At 41.2% G+C, this 13,188-nt stretch overlaps 1 protein-coding gene across 1 annotated transcript in view; it reads right to left on the bottom strand.

Annotated features, from left to right (window-relative positions):
- The window catches only part of Huwe1 (HECT, UBA and WWE domain containing E3 ubiquitin protein ligase 1), a gene marked incomplete in the record, with an annotated part of 151,705 nt that extends 139,735 nt beyond the window's left edge, over positions 1 to 11,970 (bottom strand). Inside the window, 3 exon segments of the mRNA XM_029554367.1 lie at positions 5,915 to 6,055; positions 11,452 to 11,656; positions 11,793 to 11,970.
- Between the last annotated feature and the right edge of the window lie 1,218 nt (positions 11,971 to 13,188).

The following is a 13,188-nucleotide window of genomic DNA, read 5'->3' as shown; positions in this document are numbered from 1 at the left end:
CACACAGTCTCCACCCCTCCCTGTGTGCTCAATTTTTAAATCCCCCACAGGCAAGAGGTTAAGGAAATTTTGGTTAAAAAAAAAACAAAACTCCTTTTTTCTGGTGTATTTAAAATTTTTTTTTTTTTTTTTTTTTGCTGATTTTGTGTTTGAGACAGTCTTGCTGTTATTTATGCAGCTCTGGCCCCTGGCTGGCCTTAATGGCTTTAACTCTATATAATCCAAGCTGGCCTCAAGCCTGCCATCCTCCTACATTCTTCTTCCAAGTGCTGAGACACCATCACTCCCTGTTCCTAAAGACTTACATTTTCTCATTTAATTCTAATAACCATATGAAACAAAAAGTTAGGTTAATTTACCCAAATTGCAAAGCGGCCAAAGGCTCCAATCTAGAACTGCCTGGACTCCATGCTTCTACCATTACCAAGGCTTTTCAAACCTTTCTACCTAAATTCTAATAAACTTTTCTATTCACAAAGGGAAAAAAGTAGCGACAATGAAGAAACAAACTGGGGAAGTTAATGAAAAGAGAAAAGGGGGACTGGATACAAAACTCAAATCCACCATGGCAAAGAGAGAATTTCCTTCAACTTCTGCCTTGTCTTAATCTCATTAGCTGATTGTTCTAGGTCTACAGCAGAAATGTTTAAGAATAAGCCTGGATATCCTGACCTATCATTAAACAAGGAAGCTATCAGCAAGGGATCATGTCAAGAAAAATCAGTAACCAATTTTAATAAGAGTCCCACTAGCTACAAGAGGGATAATTTAGCTCGAACACATTAATTGCACAAATGTTTATATCCATGAGTACCTATTTACACTCATTTACATAACCCTCTAAAGCTATCAGGGAACCAATCATCATATTGAACGATGTGTTTAGGGGTTGGAAAGATAGATGCTCAGTGGTTAAGAGTATTTCCTGCTGTTCCAAAGGACCTAAGCTTGATTCCCAGCACCCATATGGAGCAGCTTACCTGTTAACTTCTGCTCCAGGGGATCCAACTGCTCTCTTTTAGTCTCTGTGGGCACACACACACACCCATTTTAAAAAAAAATTTAAAAGAAAGCTATTTTTACGGGGGGGGGGGGTAGCTGGGAGTGTTGGGTCACACTTATAATCCTAGCACTTAAGCAGGAGGATTTCTGTGCGTCTGAAGCCAGCCTGGGCTAAAGAGTGAGACCTCAGAAAAAGAACTGGGGAGACCGCTCAGTCAAGTAATTAATGTGCTTACTTGTGCTCAGTCAAGTAATTAATGTGCTTACTTGTAAGCACAAGGACCCAAGTTCAATCCCCAGAAGCCACATTAAAAAAAAAAAAAAAAAAGGCACGTATGGTGGCTGGCACATGCTTATAATCCCAGCACTGGGGAGAGAAGAAAATCCTATCTCAAAACCAAAACCAACCCCGCCCCACACACACACACCCCAAAACCCGTTTTTATTAAAAAGAGAATATTCATCTTGCCTTTTTATGTATCAACTATATCACCAAGTAATTAAATGAAAGATGAGAAATATAAAATTATTCTAGTTATCAGATGAAAACAAAATGACAGCATTGAAACAGTCCCCAACGATTTAATGAATTAAAGGGAAATTCACATCATCAAAACATGTTGTCAATGGACACATACCCTCCAATGTTTGCCAAAGGCAATGAACCCAAATTTATTAAACCTCTGGACGCAGCTGCCAATGTGCCAGAAGTAGAACACAGATTTCAAAACTTTCAGCTGAAGCAATACTAAGCTGCTCTCAATCTTGGTCAGAAAGGCTTCTTTTTGTAGTAGGCAGAGGTTAATGTAGAGTAAGTGCTCAGCCCTAAATGGGACATCCTTATCAACCTTGCACCCTCACTTCTAAAGCTCATGGAACACTTCAAAGGGGGAGAGAGGGAAGGAGTTCTCTGAAATGCTGTCTTCTGGACAGGACATGGCCACTGCACTCAAACTCACAGCAGTAATGGGTACCTGCAGAAGATCAAGTCAGTCAAAATTCTAGCACGGACAGGGAGAAACTCTGAGGCCCCACCCCCAGCTGGGGCGCTACTGGCAGTTGAAGAAAGCTGGGGAAGGGAAGAGACATTTTTCTTTGGTGGTGTGGTCAACTAGTAGGTAGTCCATACTCCAGTGCATGGCCCTACACCCCTGTGCATAAGGGTAACACTAACTGGACTTCAAAAAAAAAAGGACATGAAGTTGGGAGGGAGAATAGGGGATGAATACAATCAAAATACACTGAATACATGTGTGAATTTCTCAAAGAATAAAACATATACACATATTTCGCAACTACGTTTAGTTGAAGGCAATACTAAATAGTACTAAAGTGTGAAGTGCTTCACTCAGACTGAGAAGGCAGAGCTCAGAAATAATAAGTTAACAATGTGCCAACTACAGATCTATGCTGGTGGTTCTGAACACCAGCATCATCTGGAAACCCACAAATGTAAATCTGCTTCCCCAAAATTACAGAATCAGAAACTGGGGGTGAGATACAGCAATCTGTTTCAACAATCCCTCTAGGTAGTTCTGATGTCCCCTCTCAAGTTTGAGAACCACTGTTCTAAGTACTTTCATGCATTAACTCAGTCCAACTTATCCAAAGCCCTATGTGATAAGTATCAATTACTACTTTATAGAGTAACAACTACAGCATACAGAGGTATTGCACAAGATGACACAGCATGTAAGAAACAGTCAGAACTTGAACTCAGGGAATCTTTTTAATCATTGTACTGAAAGCCTGTCCACTGGCAGAAGGAAGTAATAAACAGTGGAAAGAGAGCTGCTAGAAGTTGCCCATGCCTATAGTCTCAGCTACTCAGTAAAGGAGGAGGATCACTGTGTATGGAAAAACACTAGCAAAGACCAGAATATGCCTTACTAAAACACAGACAGGCAAGCCAGGCAAGGTGGTGCACGCCTTTAATGCCAGTGCTCAGGAGGCAGAGGCAAGTGGATCTCAGTGAAATGGAGGCCAGCCTGTCTACATGTAAGCTCCAGGCCAGCTCGGGCTACAGGGAGACCCTGTCTCAAAACAAACGAACAAAAAAAAAAAACAACAGGGAAATAAGTAAATAAATGTAGCAAACAACCACCACAACCACCATTAAAGCTATCTTCAAAAACTGTTCCAAAACACACTCAGCAAATGCAATGCATTCAAGGATCTCCACAGCAATTATCTCTAGTATCTAATGATAAGGACTTAAAACCTGAATTGTGCTAAAGGTGGTACATAAATTCATATGGTAGTGTATCTGGATTAATGTCAAATTATAAGAATTTAAGTCCTCCTTATTTTTTACTTTTAGTCTCACTACTCACCACTATTGAAAAACTGCTTTCTTCCAACATTTGAGATTATATGAAAAAAAAATCCCCGAGCTGAAAATTTTAGCATTTACCTAGTTCAATCAGCAATAAAAACTGAATTAGATCTACAATTTCCATTGAATGGTACCCCCACAAAAGCCAAAACAAATGCCAACTTTCTGTGAAATCACACTCTGGGGTTAATCTATATTATCATTATGATTTTAAAACCCAAATGATGAAAATTTTTTAAGAAAAATGTTGAAAATTGTCAGGTTAACAGCTCAAACAAAACATACAGTTCTTTTAGTCATAGAGAGCCACTCCTTCATTGAAAGCATTTCTATAACCAGAAAACCAAGCTGGTCAACAAGTACATCAAGTTTTACCAACTCAACCTCTATGACACATCAAATAAGAGGTTTCCAGAATCTTAAGGGCTGAATTATCCTTGACATTAACATATATAAACATTTGGTAACCAGTCATTGAGGAAAGGAGTCGGAAAACAATACAAGAAAATTCTAAGAGCATAAGTGCTTTTCTACCTTGTCATCTACCTATGAGATCACTGCAAAGCAGCCTAATATGGGCACAAATATAAAACACACTTCAACAACTTTATCTTATTCCAGGAGAGGCACCATGGAATGTGAAGGGCAAATATTTTCAAAGCAACCAAGTCTGGCATTTCAATGGTACTGTGAACTGGTGGTTGAAAACACACAACCAAAGGAGACTAAAAAACGCCAATACCATTTCCACTGTGCACTTGCACTGTTAAGAACTGAGGGAAAAATTCAAATATTGGAATGCCTACTGTGTGCACAGTGTTACCAGTACTCTTCAGTTATCCTAGTTTCACAAACTTAGATTTAGGTTTAAGTGATTTCGCTTAAACTAAGAAGTAACTGAGGAGTAAATATTTGATCACTATATAGATACATATTCAAAATTGCTTCTGTTGAAAACATGATAATTCCCAAGAAATACTTTAAAATTTAGTAAAATTTCAAATAGGTATTTCTCCAATAATGAACACAGAATTCAAAGACCTGACTTAGTGGGTATGCTGGCTCACACCTTTAATCCCAGCACTCAGGAGGCAGAAGCAGGCGGATCTCTGTGAGTTTCAGGCCAACTGGGGCTACAGAAAGCAAGCCTGTCTCAAAAAAGCAAAAGACCAAAAAAAACCCCAAAAACACCTGAACTCATGACACATTGCACTGGTGATTCATAATCTTATTTCATCTAAATACTTCAAAAAATTTCATTCATGATGACTTTTCCTTTCTGTCCCTTCAATTTTAAAATTCTTCCTGTTTTAAAGACAGACACAAGACGACTTGCTCTGCCTACATTTGTGTTTAAGTCAAAGGCTGGCTGGATTCAACTCCCATTTTCTGGTTTGGGCCATGAAGGAACAAAGGGGAGATTCCAGAATGGCTAATGCTGCACCAAGAAAAAGAAATGAGCAATTTTTTTTTTGCTAAGAGGAATATCATTTCCAGCTGACATAAGAACTACAATAGGAAAACTACAGTATAATAGCTGATAAGGTGTAACTGTACGCTCTCAAAGGCTAGTTTTATTTAATATTGTGATTTCAATGACTGTATGCCAGCCAGTAAAATTCATCAACTAGGTCTTAATAGCTAAGTTCTAGGTCAGAGCAGCTGAGATAATATCAAAATAAAAACAAAACAACATTAGCTTTTTTTCTTCTTCCAGAAAGCCTGTATTTCACGTGGAACAGTAAGTGGGGCTAAGACATGGAACTGAAATCAGGTGTCAAATCAGACTGCCACAGAAAAAAACGGGATCCATGACTAGTTATTTTGGTATACTGACTAGGCCAGCAGTATCAACTCCAACTGGGATATAGGAGATTACTACCATTGTTCCATTATAATAGGTTCTCCAGGGTCCATAATAATGGATTAGACATCACTATAGGCTGTAATTCTCAAATGTGAGGAAAAGTCTGTAAGACAATTTCTTTAACAAATAAATTTGAAGAAAAACTAAAGAAACATAAACTGCAGATTAAAATCTTTATCAACTCTTTGGTGAATGGACTTTCTCTGGATCCTGAGCCAAAGAAAACTGTAAACAAGACAAAGTATCAAGGAAGTTTAAACATTAGCTTCATATTTTGTATTTGAAAAACTAAATTTCTTCAGTTGTAAAAACAGTTTTGAGGTTATGCTGTCAAGAACTCTTGTCTTTTAGATAAAAATAGTATGACAGGAGTAGTTTATTTCAAAGTAACTCCATGGTGGGGGGAATGGTCTAGGGGGGAACTAGAATGGTTTCAAATTGATAAATGTTAGTACATGGGGAGGATCATTATATAGTTTTATGTTTCAAATTTTTATAACTTAATTTAAAAATCATGTACAAACGGTATGCATTAAACAGTTCCTTTTAATTCAGTAATGAGCTCCACCCACTAAAATGTAAAAAATTACCACATCTGACCCACACAATGGAACCACACCAAAGCTGTTCAATCACAAAATAGAAATACCCATACCATCTACATTTTAGGAAAATACAAATATCACCCACAAAAATCTGCAAAAACTAACCTAAAATCACAGTCAATCATATTCATCCTGGTAGGAAATCCCAACACTGCTCCAAGAGCTTCCTGAGACTTCCCGACCAAGTTGGTCTACCGATTTGTTCCTCTGAAGCACTAACTCACTCAGGTCAGGCTATTGGAGGACCTACAAAAAAAAAAAAGGTTGGGGAAAAGAAATTCACATATATTAGAATTGGGGAGCTAACCATTATATCAATGCTTAAACATAATCAGTTACTATTTCTGAAGCAACAGCCCTTATATACCAATTTGCACAGTAAATAAAGAATTCAAAAACCAATAGCGAGTCAATACTGCTAATGGCACAACATCCTTGAAAACTCAAGTTTTCAACCCAAATGAAACCCAAATAGTTGTTTATCTTACAAATAAAATGATATTAAGGAAAACTTAGCATTTTGTGGGGAAAAAAGCACACGTAAAAATTATTTTTCACCTTCATAAATGCTTTTTGGTCATACTGGGAGATAAATGATAAACATCCTGGAAATTCAAGTTGAACTTTGTCATTGAATCTTAGACAAAGTTTTTATTTGGCACTGCCACTCCTTCCTCTCTTGTCACAGATCTACCTAGAATAAATTAAACCTTTTAGGTCATGCCTAGATTATCATTCCCAGATTTATTATAATGCTGAAGGACAAGAGTCAAACTAAGGGTTAGTTAATTGTGACCATTAAAAAAGGTGCCAAAGCAAAAATCTCAAAATAAAGAGAACTGTCTTCCAATGAAAAAGGAAATTCACTGACCTCTAAAGCCCATCCAACTAAAACAAATTCTGAAGCTCAAAACTCTAATCCACAGTTATCAGATAGCGACCCACTGTAAAATTTCGAAGGTAATATACTTTTATCATGTTCCTACTTCAACCACCATCATCCAACCAACATAATTAGAAAAAGCACTCTAACACTGGCCTAATCAAAATATTAACAGTAAGGAAAACTATCTCAAAATCAAATAGTCACTTGTATTTAGTATGTTAGAAAGCATAACAGGAGGTAGTTATCAAAGATCTAGCCATGGGTTGCCTATGGGAAAAAAAAAATACTTGGTATTTTAATCAACCTTTCTCTGCACACAAGAATAATCATGCTCAAGTAAGAGGATGCCAAATAGCACACCCATACTGACCTGAGGGACTTAAATAAACGAGGTATGGAGAAAGAAACATAAATGTCTGCAAACTATCTAGGAGAAAGACACCCCTTTTGCCACTGCAAAATGCATGGTACCGAATTTCATTATTTTTGTGGGGTGAAGGACAGGACATCTTTGAAGGAGTGGCAGAAATGAGTAACTGACAAGAGATGAGGAACTCCTTTGAAAAAGGTAAAACACCTGAGTGTGGTTGTGACAGAAACGTAACTGGTGGTCATTCCAAGAGAGTGATTTTGCACTCAAAGTTTTACACTAGATGTTTTAAAGAGTAGGAACACATTTGAGCATCATGAATCACTGTATAGAAAAAATACAAAATGGATTCTAAGCACAATAAAAATTTACAGTTGAAGAAATCACAAAAAACCTATCCAGCTATATAAATGTATCACATGACACAAACATATCTACCAATGTATTCTTACATCAAAAGTCTCTATGATTTGTGTTCCTATAAGCTGGGCACTTTACAAATTTTCTCATTAATTTCATCAACAACCCTTCAAAGCATGTATCCTCATTATATACATGAAGAAACAATCTGAAAGCAATCTTCCCAAGGTCAGGCAGTTCTATGCGAAATGAAAGCAAGCAATACTTTTACTACATCAGGCTGCATCCCAATGAAATGTTAAGTGTCTCTTCAAACTATGAAACTGGCACTAAAAGAAATTCACAGCATGTTATCTACAAAGGAAGCACATTATAGGGAATTAATCGACTATAATAGAGGTGATATGAAGGAAGAGGAAATAAGGCAGAACAGGACAATGTTTAAGGGGCAAAACACATGGTGGAAGCAAAATATACTGGAGTTTGAAGCCTAATTAGGGGATTCAGTGTGTGTTGGGGGGGGGCATTTGAGGCGGAGTAGAACGATTAAGAAGAGAGAAGTATTTAAAAGGTAACTAGCAGCAGTAAAGCCAAAAGACAACCACAGCCTACAGAAACAGGACACGAGAGGGGGGCGGGTCCCAAGGTTTGCAGAATTGAATGCGAGAAGAGAGGAAGGGCAGAAAGTTTGCTTTAAGTGTTATCCTCTACCGTCTTTGGGGGGGGGCGAACGAGGAGACCACCAAGACTGGAATCATCTAACTATCGACCCCTTTATTGTTCTGCCCAAGAGTGGTCTCGAAGTACTCAAAGAAATCAGTACCCGGTCCTGGGGACAGGCATAAACAAGTGGAAGGACCTAAGAAAATGGAAGGTTACTATGGCTCCATCTACAAAGATGGAGTAAATGCAGGGAACAAGATAGGTTCTATTAACGCCTGCGCCAAGAGCACCAACGGAAGACGATGGGACAGGCTAGAGGATTTAGGCTAGGCTCTAAATTAGACGGACTAGATAGGGAAGTGATAGAAAAGATTTTACTCCCCCCCTTATTAATGCACCCTAACTTCTCACGTAGCAGAGAGACTACACAGGAATAGAGAACAATTTAGGAAGGGGGAGTAGTATTCTCGTGACTCTAAAGCTTGACCCCTCGACCTTAGTTAGCTCAAAGGCAGGGGGAGTTGAGGAAGTAGAGCCCACCTCAATTCAAGAAAAAAAAAAGGGGGATTCCTATAGGCCGTCGCAAAGGCTGAAAACCGAGGCAAGTCTGCAAAATACATAGGGAGACCAGTCGCTTTCCGCATGTGTCTCCCTCCGTTTAATATAGCCCCCAACCCACTACCCAATGAACTCTGGACTCCCCTCAAACATTTCCCAACCCACCCACTGCGACGACAACAACGGAGGCGTAGACCGACTGCTGGGGCAAAGGCAGGCCCACACGCGGCTGAAGCCGGGGAAATGGTGTCGCCTTAGCTGACAAGAAACCAGGTGGTCTTCATCTCGGGTACAAATTACCGGCACCACGACGTTTAGCCATTCGTCACCTCGTTAACGTCTGGCACCTGAGAAGCGTCACAAACGCTAATAGCTAACCACTTAGCACCAAGTACTAGCCGGACAGACATCAGCCTCCGCCGCCATCTTAACAGCATGCAGACCGACCCTAGTCACTGCCCCCCCACCCTGCATCCCCAAGGTACCTCCGCCACCGCTAGCGAGTCCCACGCGGACTTAACCCTGCTCCCGCGAGAACTCACCAGCTAAGAACAGTACCACCAGAAGAGGCTGCCCGCGCCTCCGCAGCTCCTACACTCAGTAGGCGAATCGCTACCGCCTTTGCGTGATCCCGCGACAACCTCTACAGGGCTGTGAAAACCTGAACCCAGCCCTTCCCAGACCTCTCCCTCCCACCAAAGCCCGAGTCGGTACAGCTTCGCTCTCACCCCACGCGAAGCAAAAACCAAATGACGCACAACCTCACGAAGCACTAAGAGGTGGAGCTAATATGCTGCCGCTGGCAACTCCCGCATGCGCTGTTGTAACTATCGCGATATTACGTTTAGGATCGGCGAGACCTTCGTAATCCACCGCAGGATGCCTCCCGCGCCTCGCCTTTAGGAAACATGAGATCTCGCGAGAAAGGGCTCACGCTCCTGAAAAGGAGAAAGGCGGAGCTTTGTGAAAATGACTGGGAGTTTTTCGGGGAAAGGGAGGAAGCTCTCGCCCTTTAGGGATCTCGCCTACCACGAGGTTTCCGACCCACTGCGGAGCTTGGTACCAAAGCTCGCGATGACACAGCTCAGCGCCAAATCTCGGCCATGTCTTGAAAACTACCCCCCCCCCCCTTTTAGGCGTCACGGCCCGGCGTAGGGTCAAAAAAAATTTGGAAAATAACACCGTTTTTTAAAACTCCCCCCCCCCCCCATTTAGGTGTCTAGAGCCTGCCTAGTGCTTGAAGAAAATTTGAAAAGTCAACCTGTTTATTCTCACGGTTCTGGCAGGGCTGTGCCAATTAGCCAAACTCCATTCTGAAAGCGAAGAAATGGGTCCCCATTGTTATCTGCCTCAAGGAATAACGCGCTATCTATCCCCGTAACACATAAAGGCTGTTCAATCTCACAAATACGCAAATGCGAATGAAAACAATGACATAACATTTTTGCTATTAGAGCGGAAAAAAAATTCAAAAGACCTCTAATATCCACACTTTTCCCCTCGCCGCACTGCAGGCTAACCTGAATCCATCTTAACCTAACTAAAGGCTCGTATCATTTGTTCTACCTCCAAAGTCACCAGTTTTAACTACTGAAACCTTACCTTGGTATAACCAAAAAGACCCAATAAAGTGTTTTTCTCCAAACAAAGGAGTCTGCCCTCAAAAGCAAATTCAAGCTTGGGGTGGGGGGAGTAGGTGCTTCAAGATTTAAATATGGCAGTTTTTTCTACGTCTGGCAACAATGTTTCTCCAATAAATCTTGGGATCCGACCCGGCTCATTTGTGGGTTTTTTCCATTCTAATCCATTGTTCTGTCCATTCTAATATAAACATTATTCTTTTAGAGTACAGTTTAATAGCGTACTACAAGTATTCCACACCCCCCCCGTCTTATCCTAATTTTTTTTTTCTCGGTTAGTCTTTGCCATCTCCCACCATGAACTTTGGAATCGTTAAGTTTCAAAACCTTGGTGTATTTATTGAAATTGCATCAAATACATAAATTAATATGGGAAAATGGACATCTTTACAAAACTGAGTCCTCCTAGGCAGAAGCACGACATCCCTTCATTTATGCAAACGTTTTTCTATTGTATTCCCCAATAAAGTTTTATACTTCCAGATATTTTTACTTTTTCTTGGGGTCTTTTTTAGTATTAAAATTTCAAAATGTTTATGGCTTGTATACAGGAAAATATTCATATTTCTCTATTCACTTTTGTAATTAGAAAAATAATGTGCTCAATTTTACGAATAACCAGGAAAATGCAAAAGAAAACGAAATGCAATTTTTACCCTTCATAACCGCAAAAATATAAAGATTAGTAACAATTCATGTTGGCACAACTATGGAAAAAAATGGGCAATCTCACACCATTGGAGAGTATAACAAATTAGTATAGCCTTTGGGGAAGGGAATTTAAACAAATCTATCAAAATTCAAAATGCATATACAGTTTGATCCAGCAATTACGCCTCTAAGAATTTCTCCTACAGGAATACTCATACATGTGCATGAAACATATATACAAAACCATTCATTACTGCATTACAGTCCCCTCCCCCCAAAGGAAACAAGCTAATGTACAATCAAGAAACGGTTAACTGTAGCACAATCGTACGATACAGTGGTTTAAAATGGGATAAATTTTGACTCTCTGATATACTAAGATTTGTAAGACGTATTATTAAAAACTGGTAATGCAATTAGACGAAATGAACGTATATAGTACCATGTATCTAGCTGAACACGCGCGCGCACGCGCCCAGTAGTTAACAGTGTAGCCAGCCTGCTCGCCCCTCACCTTCCCTTTCCTCTGAGGCCGCCTTCCTCCAACCCAGAAGAGAAACGATGCAGGCAGGGCCTTTACTCCCTCTCTAGGGCCACTTGGCCATGACTAATGCCGGTACCTCGCATTCCCACTGTTGGCCGCTCTCCCGCCGCGCTGCTGGCCGCTACCCCGCAGTCCCCCAAGATGCAGCTAGCTCTCCGCCGGAGGCAGCTGAGGCCTGGGGGAGGGGAAAGGAGGAGGGGTTGAGGGAGGATTGGGCGGCCGATCGGCCCCTTCAGCAGCCTTTCCCGGAGGCTCCTCGAGGCCGCCACCCCCGAGCCTCAGCGCAGGGTCCCGTGGAGACTGCCACTCACCTCGAACAGCTGAAGACGGCCGCGAGAACACAGCCGGTCGCCCAGGCCGCGATGGTCGGTCACCTCGGCTGCAAAGGCTCCGCGGGGCCCGCAACTATGTGCGGGGATCTACGGCCCAGCTCCAGCCCAGCTCCCCCCGATCGCCCTCAGTTTAAAAAGCCTTCCACCCACCCAAACCCGCGGCTCTGCTCTCACTCGTTTTAAGACTCCACCTACCAAACAAGAAGCCCCGCCTTTGCCCCTTGAGAGGGCCCTCCCTCTGCGCCTTAGCCTGGTCACCTCCAGGGACCGTGCTGGGGCTACTCGAGGTCCAATAAAGGCAACCAAAGAGGATAGTGGGATCACTAAGGAACAGAGATTTGACTCTGGCACATCGGAAGCCTCTAAGAGGGATAAGACTTGGTTTCGTTTTGAAAATGAACGACCTATCCAACTGCCTTGAAGAACTGGGAGGGGTAAGAGGGGAAGACTAGATAGATATATTACAGAGGACCAAAGAGAGGGGTGTGAACCACAGTGAATTCACAGGGCAAACCCATAAAACATTTTAGGCACATAGTATGCCCTCAAACATTTCATCTTTTTATCCTTAGTATTATCTGGGGTGGCAATGTGATTGGCAAGGAATCTGTAGAAGATCTGCCTTTGTAAATGTATAGAAATCAAAATAATCTGGTTAAGAGGTAACCCTATTGACTGCCATTCATCTGGGATACAAAATGAGATTAGAGTAAAAGGATGGGGGGGGCACCGATTTGCAACTCTGAATACCTCAATAGATTTGAATTTTAACAAATGCATTAATTTTTTTTTTGAGACAGTCTCCCTCTAACCCCAGCTGGCCTGGAATTTGCTTTGTAGACCAGGCTGGCCTAGATCTCACAGAGATCCACCTGCCTCTGCCTCCCTGGTGCTGGGATTAAAGGCATGCACTACCATGCCCGGCTTAATTTGACTTTTAAAATAAAAATGTAAAAGCGCTAGTGGAGGAAGAATTCTCAAAACATTAATTTCGACATTGCAAAGCAATGGCTCAGGCCTTGAATTGGAAGTCTGCTGAATGGATCCATTCCTCCTTCCTGTGTGTAGTTACAGAGTAAGTTTTTTATGCAACCTCAGAAGATGTACAGAGGCCCCTTTGAGATTGTCTCATTGTATTTTCTTACAACTTTATATCTAGTGAATATTACTCCATTGTAAGACTAATTATTTAACCAAAACCCTATGTTTAGATCTTATTCGTTATAAGAAATAGATCTGGCTTCTGTCATAGCAGACGTTATTGGAAAGCAGCAACCAGGGCTCTGTGCCATCCATCACTTTGACTTCAAGAGGGGCTAGGAGGTAATTAAGACAAGCATACCGACTTTGAGTAGTACTTGATCAGAGAGTTATG

This window comes from Nannospalax galili, unplaced genomic scaffold (assembly GCF_000622305.1).
Source record: "Nannospalax galili isolate Female #2095 unplaced genomic scaffold, S.galili_v1.0 scaffold225, whole genome shotgun sequence".
Lineage (NCBI taxonomy): Eukaryota > Metazoa > Chordata > Mammalia > Rodentia > Spalacidae > Nannospalax > Nannospalax galili.
Note: the sequence above shows the minus strand (reverse complement) of the source record. Positions and strands in the feature narration are given on the sequence as shown.